This window comes from Pleurodeles waltl, chromosome 12 (assembly GCF_031143425.1).
Source record: "Pleurodeles waltl isolate 20211129_DDA chromosome 12, aPleWal1.hap1.20221129, whole genome shotgun sequence".
Classification (NCBI taxonomy): domain Eukaryota; kingdom Metazoa; phylum Chordata; class Amphibia; order Caudata; family Salamandridae; genus Pleurodeles; species Pleurodeles waltl.
In genome coordinates, this window is record NC_090451.1 from 3,272,819 (window position 1) to 3,292,964 (window position 20,146).

The window sequence follows — 20,146 nt, forward strand, 5'->3', positions numbered from 1 at the left end:
TATTTGCTGCCTAATGTTGACATGTAAGCACACCACCAATAACTTACACCTAGAGACTCGAAAGCGCCATACCAGTTCAATATTTGTATGATATTGCACTTTAAATCCACGTACAACTGAATTAAAGCAATCTTAGCTCATTTGAGGGTAGTGTGATAGTACAACACATATGGATAGAACACGTTTGGAAAGTGTAATTTTCATGATTACATTACATTTAACATATAAATTCAAGCTGAAGTAGGGATGGACAACAAGGTCGTATAGAGCAAAGCTGAAGACAACAAGTTACCATAACAATCTGTAAATATGTGCTCTTTATTATGTTTAGACAACTATCACCTAATAGAACACATTTTGGCTACCATATTTTGTACTCCTGAAACATGGTGTTTTGAAGACGAGGTGGCCGAATGGTTAAGGCGATGGACTGCTAATCCATTGTGCTCTGCACGCGTGGGTTCGAATCCCATCCTCGTCGGTTTATTGTTCCGTCTTTAGTTTTTAGTATGTGGTAGGGCTGGGTTAACCCTATTTTATGTGAAAGTTAAATGACATATCCCATGGTATTTCCGGCAGTACAACGGCTCAGTTTGGAAACACCGCTCAGTTGAGTACTGTGCTTAGGCATTACTGTAAACAGCGCCAGCTGGGTTCTGCTCATGAATCACAAAATCTTTCCTGAGGCGGAGGGTTGGTAAGTTGAGGGACGTAGATAGTTTGATTCCTTATCCTTAAAGAAAGAGAAGCAGCGCGTGCGGGACGCCAATGTAAGGGTTGTCTTCCTACGGACTCTCAGGACTCGCGCTCACTGACACCTCCCATGGCCCGGGGCCAATCCTGACCTACTGAATTTATCACGTGCCTGCTGCTGTTGGCGTTGACTTTCCTAGGATCACTTCACAGGCTATACACCCTTATTCTCCAACTCCCCTATACAACAGAACATCTCACTTCAGAAAGCTTACAGAAGCAGGTTTGCACAGGGTAGTGTGGCCGAGCGGTCTAAGGCGCTGGATTAAGGCTCCAGTCTCTTTGGAGGCGTGGGTTCGAATCCCACCGCTGCCAGTGTTTTTCAACTCACAAACGTATTTTGTCTGCATCAGTGTCTCACTCTCTGCCTTCTGCACCTACGATCCACATAGCGAGAGGAGACTATGTAAAGTGGTGACGTATATATATAAGGGTAGCCAGACAGTGGGACCAAGCCTTCTTATTTTAACAAACCACAACCTAAGGTGACAAGAATTGTATCGGTAAACAAACCAGCTGTCTTGAAGTCTAACTATAGAGGCGACGAGAGGGGTCACTGTGATGCTGAAAGTTCAGTGAGTGTAAACAGTAGAACGCTGTGTGATACGTTTCCTTGCAGTGATGACAGCTCGCGTTTCTAAAGCAGAGAGCAAACATACAATGGGGAAGAAGAATAAATAAGGAAAGACATATATTATATGCAGACAGTTATTATACTTTGCTTTTCACCTGTAACTCGCTCAACTGTCGGTGAATGCTGCGTTACCCTGCATAGCCAGGTCACCACAGCGGGTGTCCACAGTGTTTGGCCAAGTTACTATAGTTGTGAGCTTGTAGATGTGAGGTAGCGTGGCTGAGCAGGCTAAACTGGCTAGATTTAGGCTCCAGTCTCTCTGGAGCCGTGGGCTTGAATCCCAACACTTTAAGTTTACTTGAACCAAATACTTTTGCAAAAAAGGTTCATGTAATAAATATTCATTAGGGTCGTGGTTGTGAGTATGACACTAATGGATAAAAGTGGGACTAACAATGCTACAATTCCTGAGACTACCACTGCACTAACAGCCTGGGAGAGGTTTGAGCTGGATACAAGATACTTGCATGAGGGAACTAACTCGAAAGGGGAACTATCCACTGATGTTTTCTATCGCTTGCTGAGTGAGTATGTTGACACAATGGATGCAAAAGATTGTTTTGTGTGTACACAGATTCCTGTTTCGGTACAAGAGGGGGTTACCTATCATAGACTGTCATTAACATATGGGATACATTGTAGTCTGTTACTAACAAGATTCTATAACCAGGAAGAGATTCAATATTTTTACTCAAATCATGATCTTGTGTTTTCTAATGTGCCTATCATAGAGGATGTGAGTGGGGTAGCTAAGTACTATAGCATAAAGTTAGTTAAAGGATTCTTTCAGGCGGCATTAACAATTAGTACATCTTATGCACACCACAATAATTTGACATGTTTGCTTACACCTGTAGAGAAAAGCTTTTTAGATCACACGGAAGAGAGAAGAAGGGCATTGAAGGGTAAACTAGAGAAAGGATTACAGCAACGGGCCTTTGCTAGTAGTGACGGTTATAGTGCAATTAGAGAACAAGGGAAGTTAGCTTTAGACGCACTACATGTAGGAAAGCTTTGCATATCCAAGACCAAATCATACTATGACAATGTGTTTGTGGGAATGAGTGAATGTAAGCGTGTGTTTTTGTTTCAGAGTAAATGGACGTTCATGTTAAATGGACAGGATCCAGCAATCCCCGGGATTTATTATATATGTGGACTTAATGCTTATTACCGTCTTCCAAAGGGATAGTATGGGACATGTTATTTGGGGATAGTTTTCCCAAAGATATATCAACTTGACGATTTGAAAGGGTTACCAAAATTGTCTGAATTACATCGTACTAGACATAAGAAAGAGACTGCTGCTGGTGTAGTAGGAGACATATTTGGGACAATAATTTCTTCAGTGGGAGTTATTATGAACTCCATAAAGATTCAAAAGTTGTCTACTATTGAGGATAACATGCTGACAAACTTTTCAGGGGCTATACTCCTGATGGATACTGAACTTGCTGCGGAGGGGGCTATGACTCTTCAAAACAGGCTTGCTTTAGACATTCTTTTAGTGAAAAATGGCAGAGTTTGTAGATTGCTCAATGGGTGTAATTGTTGCGCTTACATACCAGATAATAGTAATGAGATTAGAAGTATGCTTACTAACTTGACTAGGGATAGTACGGACTTGAAGGATTTGAAAGAACCAGGTGTTTGGAAAAAGGTTGGGAAAGGATTTGCTTCAGTGGGAAATTGGATTAGTAACATTTGGCATGGGATATTGTCTAAAATAATACAGGGGGTATGGATTGTTATAGATTGCTTATTTGGATCATGGGTGGCATGTAAAAGTAGTAAAAGAATAAAATTGAATATGGCGAAAAATAATAGGAGGAGGGAAGAAAAACAAAGGGAAAAATTATTCAGGGCAAGATCAAAGGGGAAACCAAGAAGGGAAGAGATTGATATGAGAGAATTTTAGTATGAAAAATTAGTAGGGAAGATTTGTGTGATGACAAGAGTCATCAGAGGAGGGATTGCTGGAGTGTGTCTTTTAAAATTAATATTAACATGAAAAGCTTACAATATATTGTGTAATGAAGCTGCATAAAAAATGTGTTAACGTAGAAATAATGCACACGTTTGAAATGTGCCCACGGGGAGTGGCTACCAATGTATACGAAGACTAATGAAAGTTATTAATGCTGAATTAATTATGTACTAATGTTTTTAATTTGTATTAACATATCAAAATTGGAGTTATGTATTAGGAGTTTGTTCATTAAGCAGTAGGCCTTAGTTTAGCGAAGGTCTGTGCCTAGCTGCCTGGTCTCATATTAAACTGTCTTTTTCTAACGTGCAATGTGCTTTTTTCCTGAAGGACATGAAACTGTACTTTCCCAGAAGCTAGAGATGTGTGTAGCTGTAGTAAATTATTTCTCATGGGACCCTACTTGCTCAAGGAGACATTCTTGCTGAATGCAACAGTGTAATTTGTAACAGGTGCAAGGCTGCCTGGAGTAGGAGAAAACAATGGAACTACTGACTGTAGCGTAAAATGTAACTTTTCTTACCTGACATTCCAACCGATGAAAACGTCAATAACATGGGCCAATCAACGACATGAGAACTGTGGTTTGAGTAAAACTCTGGTGAAGATTATTGGACAGAGATGGCGATGCACCAATGATTATCCATTGAGGAATTAGGAGTAAATTAGACAGTTTTGATTTAACCACATGACCCGAGGAGAAATCAGGCATTTATTGGACATTCCACTCCAAGCCATTCTTTGCCATTCTACTGAGCCATTTAGGCCATTTCGTTTGAGACTTTGCCGTTTGTTCGCCCTGTTACTCTAAACCACCCTTTACTTATTCCTTACCTGATACTTACTTCTCCTCTATATGAGGGAAGTTCTTGTTCCTTAGCTATGCCATACTGATACTTTGCCCTGTCCTTTCTTTGCTGATGATGCAAACGACTGATGTCCCGAGAACGAAGACTGACGCTGTTTGCTGATCCGTTGGATGGGTAACTATCTGATGAAAATTGTAATTGTCTGTTTGCCTTTTCTTTCTAGGTACCAACTGCTCTTTGATAGAGGCCATAGTTAGATGTTTTCCAAATTTGTGTTTGCTAAATAGTTTTGCATGAAGCCCAACATCCTGATGCTAATACGAGGTTATTTAAGGTGTTCACTAAAATCTGACGCAAATAGACAAATGACTGAGTTCTTGCTTTGTTGAACCATGCACTACTGAGACTTTGCTAAGTTGCTTCTTAATAATTATGTGTTAATACTGAGTGAATATTCTCTATGCATTGATTAATTGCGTTTCTAATTGCAAATCTGAAGAGTTACTAATGAGATGAATTGCTGATGAGATTAACAGAAATGACTTTGGATTGTAACCAGTAGGGAAATAAATATCCTAACACTTAACTAAATTGGTGTGGTTATTCATGACTGAAAGATCATGGTGTGTTCACCTTATTGACTCTCATTAAAGATTATTGATTAGCATGCTGATTAGTTATTGCGATTGTTGTTGAGATATTGATCTATTGATTTGTGATGCCAAAAGACATCTCGTACTGGGAAGTCCCCGAACCTGGTCTAAAAGGTTCATCGACCTAGGATGTCTCCTTGTAAGTTTACTTATCAAGGCTCTGACTCGCCTTCACTAATAAAAAGTAATCTGATCGCTTGCTGCGGAGTCATCGTCAACAAAAACTACCAAAATATTACTTCAATGTTTTGTAGTTACGACTGCCTCAGTTTTATGCATTACGTGAGTAGTCGGACAGCAATTTATTTAGCGCAAAAATATTTCTTGTTGATGCACGTACGTTTTTAAACTGAAGTGTCATACCTGTAGCGGCAATACTCCCAGTTTAGGTGGTTTTATAAACTAAGTTTTACTTTCTCCTACTTAAAACTTTTTGCAGAACAATGCACATTAAATGGGAAGGCAGTTTTCCTTAATTGTGTACTATTTGCTGCCTAATGTTGACATGTAAGCACACCACCAATAACTGACACCTAGAGACTCGAAAGCGCCATACCAGTACAATATTTGTATGATATTGCACTTTAAATCCACGTACAACTGAATTAAAGCAATCTTAGCTCATTTGAGGGTAGTGTGATAGTACATCACATATGGATAGAACACGTTTGGAAAATGTAATTTTCATGATTACATTACATTTAACATATAAATTCAAGCTGAAGTAGGGATGGACAACAAGGTCGTATAGAGCAAAGCTGAAGACAACAAGTTACCATAACAATCTGTAAATATGTGCTCTTTATTATGTTTAGACAACTATCACCTAATAGAACACATTTTGGCTACCATATTTTGAACTCCTGAAATATGGTGTTTTGAAGACGAGGTGGCCGAGTGATTAAGGCGTTGGACTGCTAATCCATTGTGCTCTGCACGCGTGGTTTCGAATCCCATTCTCGTCGGTTTATTGTTCCATCTTTAGTTTTTAGCATGTGGTAGGGCTGGGTTAACCCTATTTTATGTGAAAGTTAAATGACATATCCCATGGTATTTCCGGCAGTACAACGGCTCAGTTTGGAAACACCGCTCAGTTGTGTACTGTGCTTAGGCATTACTGTAAACAGCGCCAGCCGGGTTCTGCTCATGAATCACAAAATCTTTCCTGAGGCGGAGGGTTGGTAAGTTGAGGGACGTAGATAGTTTGATTCCTTATCCTTAAAGAAAGAGAAGCAGCGCGTGCGAGACGCCAATGTAAGGGTTGTCTTCCTACGGACTCTCAGGACTGGCGCTCCCTGACACCTCCCATGGCCCGGGGCCAATCCTGACCTACTGAATGTATCACGTGCCTGCTGCGGTTGGCGTTGACTTTCCTAGGATCACTTCACAGGCTATACACCCTTATTCTCCAACTCACCTATACAACAGAACATCTCACTTCAGAAAGCTTACAGAAACAGGTTTGCACAGGGTAGTGTGGCCGAGTGGTCTAAGGCGCTGGATTAAGGCTCCAGTCTCTTTGGAGGCGTGGGTTTGAATCCCACCACTGCCAGTATTTTTCAACTCACAAACATATTTTGTCTGCATCAGTGTCTCACTCTCTGCCTTCTGCACCTACGATCCACATAGCGAGAGGTGAGACTATGTACAGTGGTGACGTATATATATAAGGGTAGCCAGACAGTGGGACCGAGCCTTCTTATTTTAAAAAACCACAACCTAAGGTGACAAGAATTGTATCGGTAAACAAACCAGCTTTCTTGAAGTCTAACTATAGAGGCGACGAGAGGGGTCACTGTGATGCTGAAAGTTCAGTGAGTGTAAACAGTAGAACGCTGTATGATACGTTTCCTTGCAGTGATGACAGCTCGCGTTTCTAAAGCAGAGAGCAAACATACAATGGGGAAGAAGAATAAATAAGGAAAGACATATATTATATGCAGACAGTTATTATACTTTGCTTTTCACTTGTAACTCGCTCAACTGTCGGTGAATGCTGCGTTACCCTGCATAGCCAGGTCACCACAGCGGGTGTCCACAGTGTTTGGCCAAGTTACTATAGTTGTGAGCTTGTAGATGTGAGGTAGCGTGGCTGAGCAGGCTAAACTGGCTAGATTTAGGCTCCAGTCTCTCTGGAGCCGTGGGCTTAAATCAAAACACTTCAAGTTTACTTGAACCAAATACTTTTGCAAAATAGGTTGATGTAATAAATATTCATTAGGGTCGTGGTTGTGAGTATGACACTAATGGATAAAAGTGGGACTAACAATGCTACAATTCCTGAGACTACCACTGCACTAACAGCCTGGGAGAGGTTTGAGCTGGATATAAGATACTTGCATGAGGGATCTAACTCGAAAGGAGAACTATCCACTGATGTTTTCTATCGCTTGCTGAGTGAGTATGTTGACACAATGGATGCAAAAGATTGTTTTGTGTGTACACAGATTCCTGTTTCGGTACAAGAGGGGGTTACCTATCATAGACTGTCATTAACATATGGGATACGTTGTAGTCTGTTACTAACAAGATTCTATAACCAGGAAGAGATTCAATATTTTTACTCAAATCATGATCTTGTGTTTTCTAATGTGCCTATCATAGAGGATGTGAGTGGGGTAGCTAAGTACTATAGCATAAAGTTAGTTAAAGGATTCTTTCAGGCGACATTAACAATTAGTACATCTTATGCACACCACAATAATTTGACATGTTTGCTTACACCTGTAGAGAAATGCTTTTTAGATCACACGGAAGAGAGAAGAAGGGCATTGAAGGATAAACTAGAGAAAGGATTACAGCAACGGGCCTTTGCTAGTAGTGATGGTTATAGTGCAATTAGAGAACAAGGGAAGTTAGCTTTAGACGCACTACATGTAGGAAAGCTTTGCATATCCAAGACCAAATCATACTATGACAATGTGTTTATGGGAATGAGTGAATGTAAGCGTGTGTTTTTGTTTCAGAGTAAATGGACGTTCATGTTAAATGGACAGGATCCAGCAATCCCCGGGATTTATTATATATGTGGACTTAATGCTTATTACCGTCTTCCAAAGGGATAGTATGGGACATGTTATTTGGGGATAGTTTTCCCAAAGATATATCAACTTGACGATTTGAAAAGGTTACCAAAATTGTCTGAATTACATCGTACTAGACATAAGAAAGAGACTGCTGCTGGTGTAGTAGGAGACATATTTGGGACGATAATTTCTTCAGTGGGAGTTATTATGAACTCCATAAAGATTCAAAAGTTGTCTACTATTGAGGATAACATGCTGACAAACTTTTCAGGGGCTATACTCTTGATGGATACTGAACTTGCTGCGGAGGTGGCTATGACTCTTCAAAACAGGCTTGCTTTAGACATTCTTTTAGTGAAAAATGGCAGAGTTTGTAGATTGCTCAATGGGTGTAATTGTTGCGCTTACATACCAGATAATAGTAATGAGATTAGAAGTATGCTTACTAACTTGACTAGGGATAGTACGGACTTGAAGGATTTGAAAGAACCAGGTGTTTGGAAAAAGGTTGGGAAAGGATTTGCTTCAGTGGGAAACTGGATTAGAAACATTTGGCATGGGATATTGTCTAAAATAATACAGGGGATATTGATTGTTATAGATTGCTTATTTGGATCATGGGTGGCATGTCAAATTAGTAAAATAATACAATTTAAGATGGCGAAAAATAATAGGAGGAGGGAAGAAAAACAAAGGGAAATATTATTCAGGGCAAGATCAAAGAGGAAACCAAGAAGGGAAGAGATTGATATGAGGGAATTTTAGTATGTAAAATTAGTAGGGAAGATTTGTGTGATGACAAGAGTCATCAGAGGAGGGATTGCTGGAGTGTGTCTTTTAAAATTAATATTAACATGAAAAGCTTACAATATATTGTGTAATGAAGCTGCATAAAAAATGTGTTAACGTAGAAATAATACACACGTTTGAAATGTGCCCACGGGGAGTGGCTACCAATGTATACGAAGACTAATGAAAGTTATTAATGCTGAATTAATTATGTACTAATGTTTTTAATTTGTATTAACGTATCAAAATTGGAGTTATGTATTAGGAGTTTGTTCATTAAGCAGTAGGCCTTAGTTTAGCGAAGGTCTGTGCCTAGCTGCCTGGTCTCATATTAAACTGTCTTTTTCTAACGTGCAATGTGCTATATTCCTGAAGGACATGAAACTGTACTTTCCCAGAAGCTAGAGATGTGTGTAGCTGTAGTAAATTCTTTCTCATGGGACCCTACTTGCTCAAGGAGACATTCCTGCTGAATGCAACAGTGTAATTTGTAACAGGTGCAAGGCTGCCTGGAGTAGGAGAAAACAATGGAACTACTGACTGTAGCGTAAAATGTAACTTTTCTTACCTGACATTCCAACCGATGAAAACGTCAATAACATGGGCCAATCAACGACATGAGAACTGTGGTTTGTGTAAAAACTCTGGTGAAGATTATTGGACAGAGATGGCGATGCAAAATGAATATCCATTGAGGAATTAGGAGTAAATTAGACAGTTTTGATTTAACCACATGACCCGAGGAGAAATCAGGCATTTATTGGACATTCCACTCCAAGCCATTCTTTGCCATTCTACTGAGCCATTTAGGCCATTTCGTTTGAGACTTTGCCGTTTGTTCGCCCTGTTACTCTAAACCACCCTTTACTTATTCCTTACCTGATACTTACTTCTCCTCTATATGAGGGAAGTTCTTGTTCCTTAGCTATGCCATACTAATACTTTGCCCTGTCCTTTCTTTGCTGATGATGCAAACGACTGATGTCCCGAGGACGAAGACTGACGCTGTTTGCTGATCCGTTGGATGGGTAACTATCTGATGAAAATTGTAATTGTCTCTTTGCCTTTTCTTTCTAGGTACCAACTGCTCTTTGATAGAGGCCATAGTTAGATGTTTTCCAAATTTGTGTTTGCTAAATTGTTTTGCATGAAGCCCAACATGCTGATGCTAATAGGAGGTTATTTAAGGTGTTCACTAAAATCTGACGCAAATAGACAAATGACTGAGTTCTTGCTTTGTTGAACCATGCACTACTGAGACTTTGCTGAGTTGCTTCTTAATAATTATGTGTTAATACTGAGTGAATATTCTCTATGCATTGATGAATTGCTTTTCTAATTGCAAATCTGAAGAGTTACTAATGAGATGAATTGCTGATGAGATTAACAGAAATGACTTTAGATTGTAACCAGTAGGGAAATAAATATCCTAACACTTAACTAAATTGGTGTGGTTATTCATGACTGAAAGATCATGGTGTGTTTACTTTATTGACTCTCATTAAAGGTTATTGATTAGCATGCTGATTAGTTATTGCGATTGTTGTTGAGATATTGATCTATTGATTTGTGATGCCAAAAGACATCTCGTACTGGGAAGTCCCCGAACCAGGTCTAAAAGGTTCATCGACCTAGGCGTGTCTTCTTGTAAGTTTACTTATCAAGGCTCTGACGCGCCTTCACTAATAAAAAGTAATCTGATCGCTTGCTGCGGAGTCATCGTCAACAAAAACTACCAAAATATGACTTCAATGTATTGTAATTACGACTGCCTCAGTTTTATGCATTACGTGAGTAGTCGGACAGCAATTTATTTAGCGCAAAAATATTTCTTGTTGATGCACGTACGTTTTTAAACTGAAGTGTCATAGCTGTAGCGGCAATACTCCCAGTTTAGGTGGTTTTATAAACTAAATTTTACTTTCTCCTACTTAAAACTTTTTGCAGAACAATGCACATTAAATGGGAAGGCAGTTTTCCTGAATTGTGTACTATTTGCTGCCTAATGTTGACATTTAAGCACACCACCAATAACTGACACCTAGAGACTCGAAAGCGCCATACCAATACAATATTTGTATGATATTGCACTTTAAATCCACGTACAACTGAATTAAAGCAATCTTAGCTCATTTGAGGGTAGTGTGATAGTACATCACATATGGATAGAACACGTTTGGAAAGTGTAATTTTCATGATTACATTACATTTAACATATAAATTCAAGCTGAAGTAGGGATGGACAACAAGGTCGTATAGAGCAAAGCTGAAGACAACAAGTTACCATAACAATCTGTAAATATATGCTCTTTATTATGTTTAGACAACTATCACCTAATAGAACACATTTTGGCTAACATATTTTGTACTCCTGAAACATAGTGTTTTGAAGACGAGGTGGCCGAGTGGTTAAGGCGATGGACTGCTAATCCATTGTGCTCTGCACACGTGGGTTCGAATCCCATCCTTGTCGGTTTATTGTTCCGTCTTTAGTTTTTAGAATGTGGTAGGGCTCGGTAAACCCTATTTTATGTGAAAGTTAAATGACATATCCCATGGTATTTCCGGCAGTACAACGGCTCAGTTTGGAAACACCGCTCAGTTGAGTACTATGCTTAGGCCTTACTGTAAACAGCGCCAGCCGGGTTCTGCTCATGAATCACAAAATCTTTCCTGAGGCGGAGGGTTGGTAAGTTGAGGGACGTAGATAGTTTGATTCCTTATCCTTAAAGAAAGAGAAGCAGCGCGTGCGGGACGCCAATGTAAGGGTTGTCTTCCTACGGACTCTCAGGACTGGCGCTCCCTGACACCTCCCATGGCCCGGGGCCAATCCTGACCTACTGAATGTATCACGTGCCTGCTGCTGTTGGCGTTGACTTTCCTAGGATCACTTCACAGGCTATACACCCTTATTCTCCAACTCCCCTATACAACAGAACATCTCACTTCAGAAAGCTTACAGAAACAGGTTTGCACAGGGTAGTGTGGTCGAGCGGTCTAAGGTACTAGATTAAGGCTCGAGTCTCTTTGGAGGCGTGGGAACGAATCCCACTGCTGCCAGTATTTTTCAACTCACAAACGTATTTTGTCTGCATCAGTGTCTCACTCTCTGCCTTCTGCACCTAAGATCCACATAGCGAGAGGTGAGACTATGTAAAGTGGTGACGTATATATATAAGGGTAGCCAGACAGTGGACCGAGCCTTCTTATTTTAAAAAAACACAACCTAAGGTGACAAGAATTGAATCGGTAAACAAACCAGCTGTCTTGAAGTCTAACTATAGAGGCGACGAGAGGGGTCACTGTGATGCTGAAAGTTCAGTGAGTGTAAACAGTAGAACGCTGTGTGATACGTTTCCTTGCAGTGATGACAGCTCGCGTTTCTAAAGCAGAGAGCAAACATACAATGGGGAAGAAGAATAAATAAGGAAAGACATATATTATATGCAGACAGTTATTATACTTTGCTTTTCACCTGTAACTCGCTCAACTGTCGGTGAATGCTGCGTTACCCAGCATAGCCAGGTCACCACAGCGGGTGTCCACAGTGTTTGGCCAAGTTACTATAGTTGTGAGCTTCTAGATGTGAGGTAGCGTGGCTGAGCATGCTAAACTGGCTAGATTTAGGCTCCAGTCTCTCTGGAGCCGTGGGCTTGAATCCCAACACTTTAAGTTTACTTGAACCAAATACTTTTGCAAAAAAGGTTCATGTAATAAATATTCATTAGGGTCGTGGTTGTGAGTATGACACTAATGAATAAAAGTGGGACTAACAATGCTACAATTCCTGAGACTACCACTGCACTAACAGCCTGGGAGAGGTTTGAGCTGCATACAAGATACTTGCATGAGGGAACTAACTCGAAAGGGGAACTATCCACTGATGTTTTCTATCGCTTGCTGAGTGAGTATGTTGACACAATGGATGCAAAAGATTGTTTTGTGTGTACACAGATTCCTGTTTCGGTACAAGAGGGGGTTACCTATCATAGACTGTCATTAACATATGGGATACGTTGTAGTCTGTCACTAACAAGATTCTATAACCAGGAAGAGATTCAATATTTTTACTCAAATCATGATCTTGTGTTTTCTAATGTGCCTATCATAGAGGATGTGAGTGGGGTAGCTAAGTACTATAGCATAAAGTTAGTTAAAGGATTCTTTCAGGCGACATTAACAATTAGTACATCTTATGCACACCACAATAATTTGACATGTTTGCTTACACCTGTAGAGAAAAGCTTTTTAGATCACACGGAAGAGAGAAGAAGGGCATTGAAGGGTAAACTAGAGAAAGGATTACAGCAACGGGCCTTTGCTAGTAGTGACGGTTATAGTGCAATTAGAGAACAAGGGAAGTTAGCTTTAGACGCACTACATGTAGGAAAGCTTTGCATATCCAAGACCAAATCATACTATGACAATGTGTTTGTGGGAATGAGTGAATGTAAGCGTGTGTTTTTGTTTCAGAGTAAATGGACGTTCATGTTAAATGGACAGGATCCAGCAATCCCCAGGATTTATTATATATGTGGACTTAATGCTTATTACCGTCTTCCAAAGGGATAGTATGGGACATGTTATTTGGGGATAGTTTTCCCAAAGATATATCAACTTGACGATTTGAAAAGGTTACCAAAGTTGTCTGAATTACATCGTACTAGACATAAGAAAGAGACTGCTGCTGGTGTAGTAGGAGACATATTTGGGACGATAATTTCTTCAGTGGGAGTTATTATGAACTCCATAAAGATTCAAAAGTTGTCTACTATTGAGGATAACATGCTGACAAACTTTTCCGGGGCTATACTCCTGATGGATACTGAACTTGCTGCGGAGGGGGCTATGACTCTTCAAAACAGGCTTGCTTTAGACATTCTTTTAGTGAAAAATGGCAGAGTTTGTAGATTGCTCAATGGGTGTAATTGTTGCGCTTACATACCAGATAATAGTAATGAGATTAGAAGTATGCTTACTAACTTGACTAGGGATAGTACGGACTTGAAGGATTTGAAAGAACCAGGTGTTTGGAAAAAGGTTGGGAAAGGATTTGCTTCAGTGGGAAATTGGATTAGTAACATTTGGCATGGGATATTGTCTAAAATAATACAGGGGATATTGATTGTTATAGATTGCTTATTTGGATCATGGGTGGCATGTAAAATTAGTAAAAGAATAAAATTGAAGATGGCGAAAAATAATAGGAGGAGGGAAGAAAAACAAAGGGAAAAATTATTCAGGGCAAGATCAAAGGGGAAACCAAGAAGGGAAGAGATTGATATGAGGGAATTTTAGTATGTAAAATTAGTAGGGAAGATTTGTGTGATGACAAGAGTCATCAGAGGAGGGATTGCTGGAGTGTGTCTTTTAAAATTAATATTAACATGAAAACCTTACAATATATTGTGTAATGAAGCTGCATAAAAAATGTGTTAACGTAGAAATAATGCACACGTTTGAAATGTGCCCACGGAGAGTGGCTACCAATGTATACGAAGACTAATGAAAGTTATTAATGCTGAATTAATTATGTACTAATGTTTTTAATTTGTATTAACATATCAAAATTGGAGTTATGTATTAGGAGTTTGTTCATTAAGCAGTAGGCCTTAGTTTAGCGAAGGTCTGTGCCTAGCTGCCTGGTCTCATAGTAAACTGTCTTTTTCTAACGTGCAATGTGCTATTTTCCTGAAGGACATGAAACTGTACTTTCCCAGAAGCTAGAGATGTGTGTAGCTGTAGTAAATTCTTTCTCATGTGACCCTACTTGCTCAAGGAGACATTCTTGCTGAATGCAACAGTGTAATTTGTAACAGGTGCAAGGCTGCCTGGAGTAGGAGAAAACAATGGAACTACTGACTGTAGCGTAAAATGTAACTTTTCTTACCTGACATTCCAACCGATGAAAACGTCAATAACATGGGCCAATCAACTACATGAGAACTGTGGTTTGTGTAAAACTCCGGTGAAGTGTATTGGACAGAGATGGCGATGCACCAATGATTATCCATTGAGGAATTAGGAGTAATTTAGACAGTTTTGATTTAACCACATGACCCGAGGAGAATTCAGGAATTTATTGGACATTCCACTCCAAGCCATTCTTTGCCATTCTACTGAGCCATTTAGGCCATTTTGTTTGAGACTTTGCCGTTTGTTCGCCCTGTTACTCTAAACCACCCTTTACTTATTCCTTACCTGATACTTACTTCTCCTCTATATGAGGGAAGTTTTTGTTCCTTAGCTATGCCATACTGATACTTTGCCCTGTCCTTTCTTTGCTGATGATGCAAACGACTGATGTCCCGAGGATGAAGACTGACGCTGTTTGCTGATCCGTTGGATGGGTAACTATCTGATGAAAATTGTAATTGTCTGTTTGCCTTTTCTTTCTAGGTACCAACTGCTCTTTGATAGAGGCCATAGTTAGATGTTTTCCAAATTTGTGTTTGCTAAATTGTTTTGCATGAAACCCAACATGCTGATGCTAATACGAGGTTATTTAAGGTGTTCACTAAAATCTGACGCAAATAGACAAATGACTGAGTTCTTGCTTTGTTGAACCATGCACTACTGAGACTTTGCTAAGTTGCTTCTTAATAATTATGGGTTAATACTGAGCGAATATGCTCTATGCATTGATTAATTGCGTTTCTATTTGCAAATCTGAAGAGTTACTAATGAGATGAATTGCTGATGAGATTAACAGAAATGACTTTAGATTGTAACCAGTAGGGAAATAAATATCCTAACACTTAACTAAATTGGTGTGGTTATTCATGACTGAAAGATCATGGTGTGTTTACTTTATTGACTCTCATTAAAGGTTATTGATTAGCATGCTGATTAGTTATTGCGATTGTTGTTGAGATATTGATCTATTGATTTGTGATGCCAAAAGACATCTCGTACTGGGAAGTCCCCGAACCAGGTCTAAAAGGTTCATCGACCTAGGCGTGTCTTCTTGTAAGTTTACTTATCAAGGCTCTGACGCGCCTTCACTAATAAAAAGTAATCTGATCGCTTGCTGCGGAGTCATCGTCAACAAAAACTACCAAAATATGACTTCAATGTATTGTAATTACGACTGCCTCAGTTTTATGCATTACGTGAGTAGTCGGACAGCAATTTATTTAGCGCAAAAATATTTCTTGTTGATGCACGTACGTTTTTAAACTGAAGTGTCATAGCTGTAGCGGCAATACTCCCAGTTTAGGTGGTTTTATAAACTAAATTTTACTTTCTCCTACTTAAAACTTTTTGCAGAACAATGCACATTAAATGGGAAGGCAGTTTTCCTGAATTGTGTACTATTTGCTGCCTAATGTTGACATTTAAGCACACCACCAATAACTGACACCTAGAGACTCGAAAGCGCCATACCAATACAATATTTGTATGATATTGCACTTTAAATCCACGTACAACTGAATTAAAGCAATCTTAGCTCATTTGAGGGTAGTGTGATAGTACATCACATATGGATAGAACACGTTTGGAAAGTGTAATTTTCATGATTACATTACATTTAACATATAAATTCAAGCTGAAGTAGGGATGGACAACAAGGTCGTATAGAGCAAAGCTGAAGACAACAAGTTACCATAACAATCTGTAAATATATGCTCTTTATTATGTTTAGACAACTATCACCTAATAGAACACATTTTGGCTAACATATTTTGTACTCCTGAAACATAGTGTTTTGAAGACGAGGTGGCCGAGTGGTTAAGGCGATGGACTGCTAATCCATTGTGCTCTGCACACGTGGGTTCGAATCCCATCCTTGTCGGTTTATTGTTCCGTCTTTAGTTTTTAGAATGTGGTAGGGCTCGGTAAACCCTATTTTATTTGAAAGTTAAATGACATATCCCATGGTATTTCCGGCAGTACAACGGCTCAGTTTGGAAACACCGCTCAGTTGAGTACTATGCTTAGGCCTTACTGTAAACAGCGCCAGCCGGGTTCTGCTCATGAATCACAAAATCTTTCCTGAGGCGGAGGGTTGGTAAGTTGAGGGACGTAGATAGTTTGATTCCTTATCCTTAAAGAAAGAGAAGCAGCGCGTGCGGGACGCCAATGTAAGGGTTGTCTTCCTACGGACTCTCAGGACTGGCGCTCCCTGACACCTCCCATGGCCCGGGGCCAATCCTGACCTACTGAATGTATCACGTGCCTGCTGCTGTTGGCGTTGACTTTCCTAGGATCACTTCACAGGCTATACACCCTTATTCTCCAACTCCCCTATACAACAGAACATCTCACTTCAGAAAGCTTACAGAAACAGGTTTGCACAGGGTAGTGTGGTCGAGCGGTCTAAGGTACTAGATTAAGGCTCGAGTCTCTTTGGAGGCGTGGGAACGAATCCCACTGCTGCCAGTATTTTTCAACTCACAAACGTATTTTGTCTGCATCAGTGTCTCACTCTCTGCCTTCTGCACCTACGATCCACATAGCGAGAGGTGAGACTATGTAAAGTGGTGACGTATATATATAAGGGTAGCCAGACAGTGGACCGAGCCTTCTTATTTTAAAAAAACACAACCTAAGGTGACAAGAATTGAATCGGTAAACAAACCAGCTGTCTTGAAGTCTAACTATAGAGGCGACGAGAGGGGTCACTGTGATGCTGAAAGTTCAGTGAGTGTAAACAGTAGAACGCTGTGTGATACGTTTCCTTGCAGTGATGACAGCTCGCGTTTCTAAAGCAGAGAGCAAACATACAATGGGGAAGAAGAATAAATAAGGAAAGACATATATTATATGCAGACAGTTATTATACTTTGCTTTTCACCTGTAACTCGCTCAACTGTCGTTGAATGCTGCGTTACCCAGCATAGCCAGGTCACCACAGCGGGTGTCCACAGTGTTTGGCCAAGTTACTATAGTTGTGAGCTTCTAGATGTGAGGTAGCGTGGCTGAGCATGCTAAACTGGCTAGATTTAGGCTCCAGTCTCTCTGGAGCCGTGGGCTTGAATCCCAACACTTTAAGTTTACTTGAACCAAATACTTTTGCAAAAAAGGTTCATGTAATAAATATTCATTAGGGTCGTGGTTGTGAGTATGACACTAATGAATAAAAGTGGGACTAACAATGCTACAATTCCTGAGACTACCACTGCACTAACAGCCTGGGAGAGGTTTGAGCTGCATACAAGATACTTGCATGAGGGAACTAACTCGAAAGGGGAACTATCCACTGATGTTTTCTATCGCTTGCTGAGTGAGTATGTTGACACAATGGATGCAAAAGATTGTTTTGTGTGTACACAGATTCCTGTTTCGGTACAAGAGGGGGTTACCTATCATAGACTGTCATTAACATATGGGATACGTTGTAGTCTGTCACTAACAAGATTCTATAACCAGGAAGAGATTCAATATTTTTACTCAAATCATGATCTTGTGTTTTCTAATGTGCCTATCATAGAGGATGTGAGTGGGGTAGCTAAGTACTATAGCATAAAGTTAGTTAAAGGATTCTTTCAGGCGACATTAACAATTAGTACATCTTATGCACACCACAATAATTTGACATGTTTGCTTACACCTGTAGAGAAAAGCTTTTTAGATCACACGGAAGAGAGAAGAAGGGCATTGAAGGGTAAACTAGAGAAAGGATTACAGCAACGGGCCTTTGCTAGTAGTGACGGTTATAGTGCAATTAGAGAACAAGGGAAGTTAGCTTTAGACGCACTACATGTAGGAAAGCTTTGCATATCCAAGACCAAATCATACTATGACAATGTGTTTGTGGGAATGAGTGAATGTAAGCGTGTGTTTTTGTTTCAGAGTAAATGGACGTTCATGTTAAATGGACAGGATCCAGCAATCCCCAGGATTTATTATATATGTGGACTTAATGCTTATTACCGTCTTCCAAAGGGATAGTATGGGACATGTTATTTGGGGATAGTTTTCCCAAAGATATATCAACTTGACGATTTGAAAAGGTTACCAAAGTTGTCTGAATTACATCGTACTAGACATAAGAAAGAGACTGCTGCTGGTGTAGTAGGAGACATATTTGGGACGATAATTTCTTCAGTGGGAGTTATTATGAACTCCATAAAGATTCAAAAGTTGTCTACTATTGAGGATAACATGCTGACAAACTTTTCCGGGGCTATACTCCTGATGGATACTGAACTTGCTGCGGAGGGGGCTATGACTCTTCAAAACAGGCTTGCTTTAGACATTCTTTTAGTGAAAAATGGCAGAGTTTGTAGATTGCTCAATGGGTGTAATTGTTGCGCTTACATACCAGATAATAGTAATGAGATTAGAAGTATGCTTACTAACTTGACTAGGGATAGTACGGACTTGAAGGATTTGAAAGAACCAGGTGTTTGGAAAAAGGTTGGGAAAGGATTTGCTTCAGTGGGAAATTGGATTAGTAACATTTGGCATGGGATATTGTCTAAAATAATACAGGGGATATTGATTGTTATAGATTGCTTATTTGGATCATGGGTGGCATGTAAAATTAGTAAAAGAATAAAATTGAAGATGGCGAAAAATAATAGGAGGAGGGAAGAAAAACAAAGGGAAAAATTATTCAGGGCAAGATCAAAGGGGAAACCAAGAAGGGAAGAGATTGATATGAGGGAATTTTAGTATGTAAAATTAGTAGGGAAGATTTGTGTGATGACAAGAGTCATCAGAGGAGGGATTGCTGGAGTGTGTCTTTTAAAATTAATATTAACATGAAAACCTTACAATATATTGTGTAATGAAGCTGCATAAAAAATGTGTTAACGTAGAAATAATGCACACGTTTGAAATGTGCCCACGGAGAGTGGCTACCAATGTATACGAAGACTAATGAAAGTTATTAATGCTGAATTAATTATGTACTAATGTTTTTAATTTGTATTAACATATCAAAATTGGAGTTATGTATTAGGAGTTTGTTCATTAAGCAGTAGGCCTTAGTTTAGCGAAGGTCTGTGCCTAGCTGCCTGGTCTCATAGTAAACTGTCTTTTTCTAACGTGCAATGTGCTATTTTCCTGAAGGACATGAAACTGTACTTTCCCAGAAGCTAGAGATGTGTGTAGCTGTAGTAAATTCTTTCTCATGTGACCCTACTTGCTCAAGGAGACATTCTTGCTGAATGCAACAGTGTAATTTGTAACAGGTGCAAGGCTGCCTGGAGTAGGAGAAAACAATGGAACTACTGACTGTAGCGTAAAATGTAACTTTTCTTACCTGACATTCCAACCGATGAAAACGTCAATAACATGGGCCAATCAACTACATGAGAACTGTGGTTTGTGTAAAACTCCGGTGAAGTGTATTGGACAGAGATGGCGATGCACCAATGATTATCCATTGAGGAATTAGGAGTAATTTAGACAGTTTTGATTTAACCACATGACCCGAGGAGAATTCAGGAATTTATTGGACATTCCACTCCAAGCCATTCTTTGCCATTCTACTGAGCCATTTAGGCCATTTTGTTTGAGACTTTGCCGTTTGTTCGCCCTGTTAC

The 20,146-nt window shown here is 39.7% G+C and overlaps 6 non-coding genes across 6 annotated transcripts; all 6 read left to right on the top strand.

Moving 5' to 3' along the window:
• Positions 1–399: 399 nt before the first annotated feature.
• On the top strand, positions 400–481 carry TRNAS-GCU (transfer RNA serine (anticodon GCU)). Its single transcript has one exon. It is a non-coding gene; the product is annotated as a tRNA-Ser (tRNA).
• A 505-nt stretch (positions 482–986) lies between these two features.
• Positions 987–1,068, top strand: TRNAL-AAG (transfer RNA leucine (anticodon AAG)). The gene has a single exon. It is a non-coding gene; the product is annotated as a tRNA-Leu (tRNA).
• A 4,651-nt stretch (positions 1,069–5,719) lies between these two features.
• TRNAS-GCU (transfer RNA serine (anticodon GCU)) lies at positions 5,720–5,801 on the top strand. The gene has a single exon. It is a non-coding gene; the product is annotated as a tRNA-Ser (tRNA).
• Positions 5,802–6,306: 505 nt separating this feature from the next.
• Positions 6,307–6,388, top strand: TRNAL-AAG (transfer RNA leucine (anticodon AAG)). The gene has a single exon. It is a non-coding gene; the product is annotated as a tRNA-Leu (tRNA).
• A 4,654-nt stretch (positions 6,389–11,042) lies between these two features.
• On the top strand, positions 11,043–11,124 carry TRNAS-GCU (transfer RNA serine (anticodon GCU)). The gene has a single exon. It is a non-coding gene; the product is annotated as a tRNA-Ser (tRNA).
• A 5,240-nt stretch (positions 11,125–16,364) lies between these two features.
• TRNAS-GCU (transfer RNA serine (anticodon GCU)) lies at positions 16,365–16,446 on the top strand. Its single transcript has one exon. It is a non-coding gene; the product is annotated as a tRNA-Ser (tRNA).
• The last annotated feature ends 3,700 nt before the right edge of the window (positions 16,447–20,146 follow it).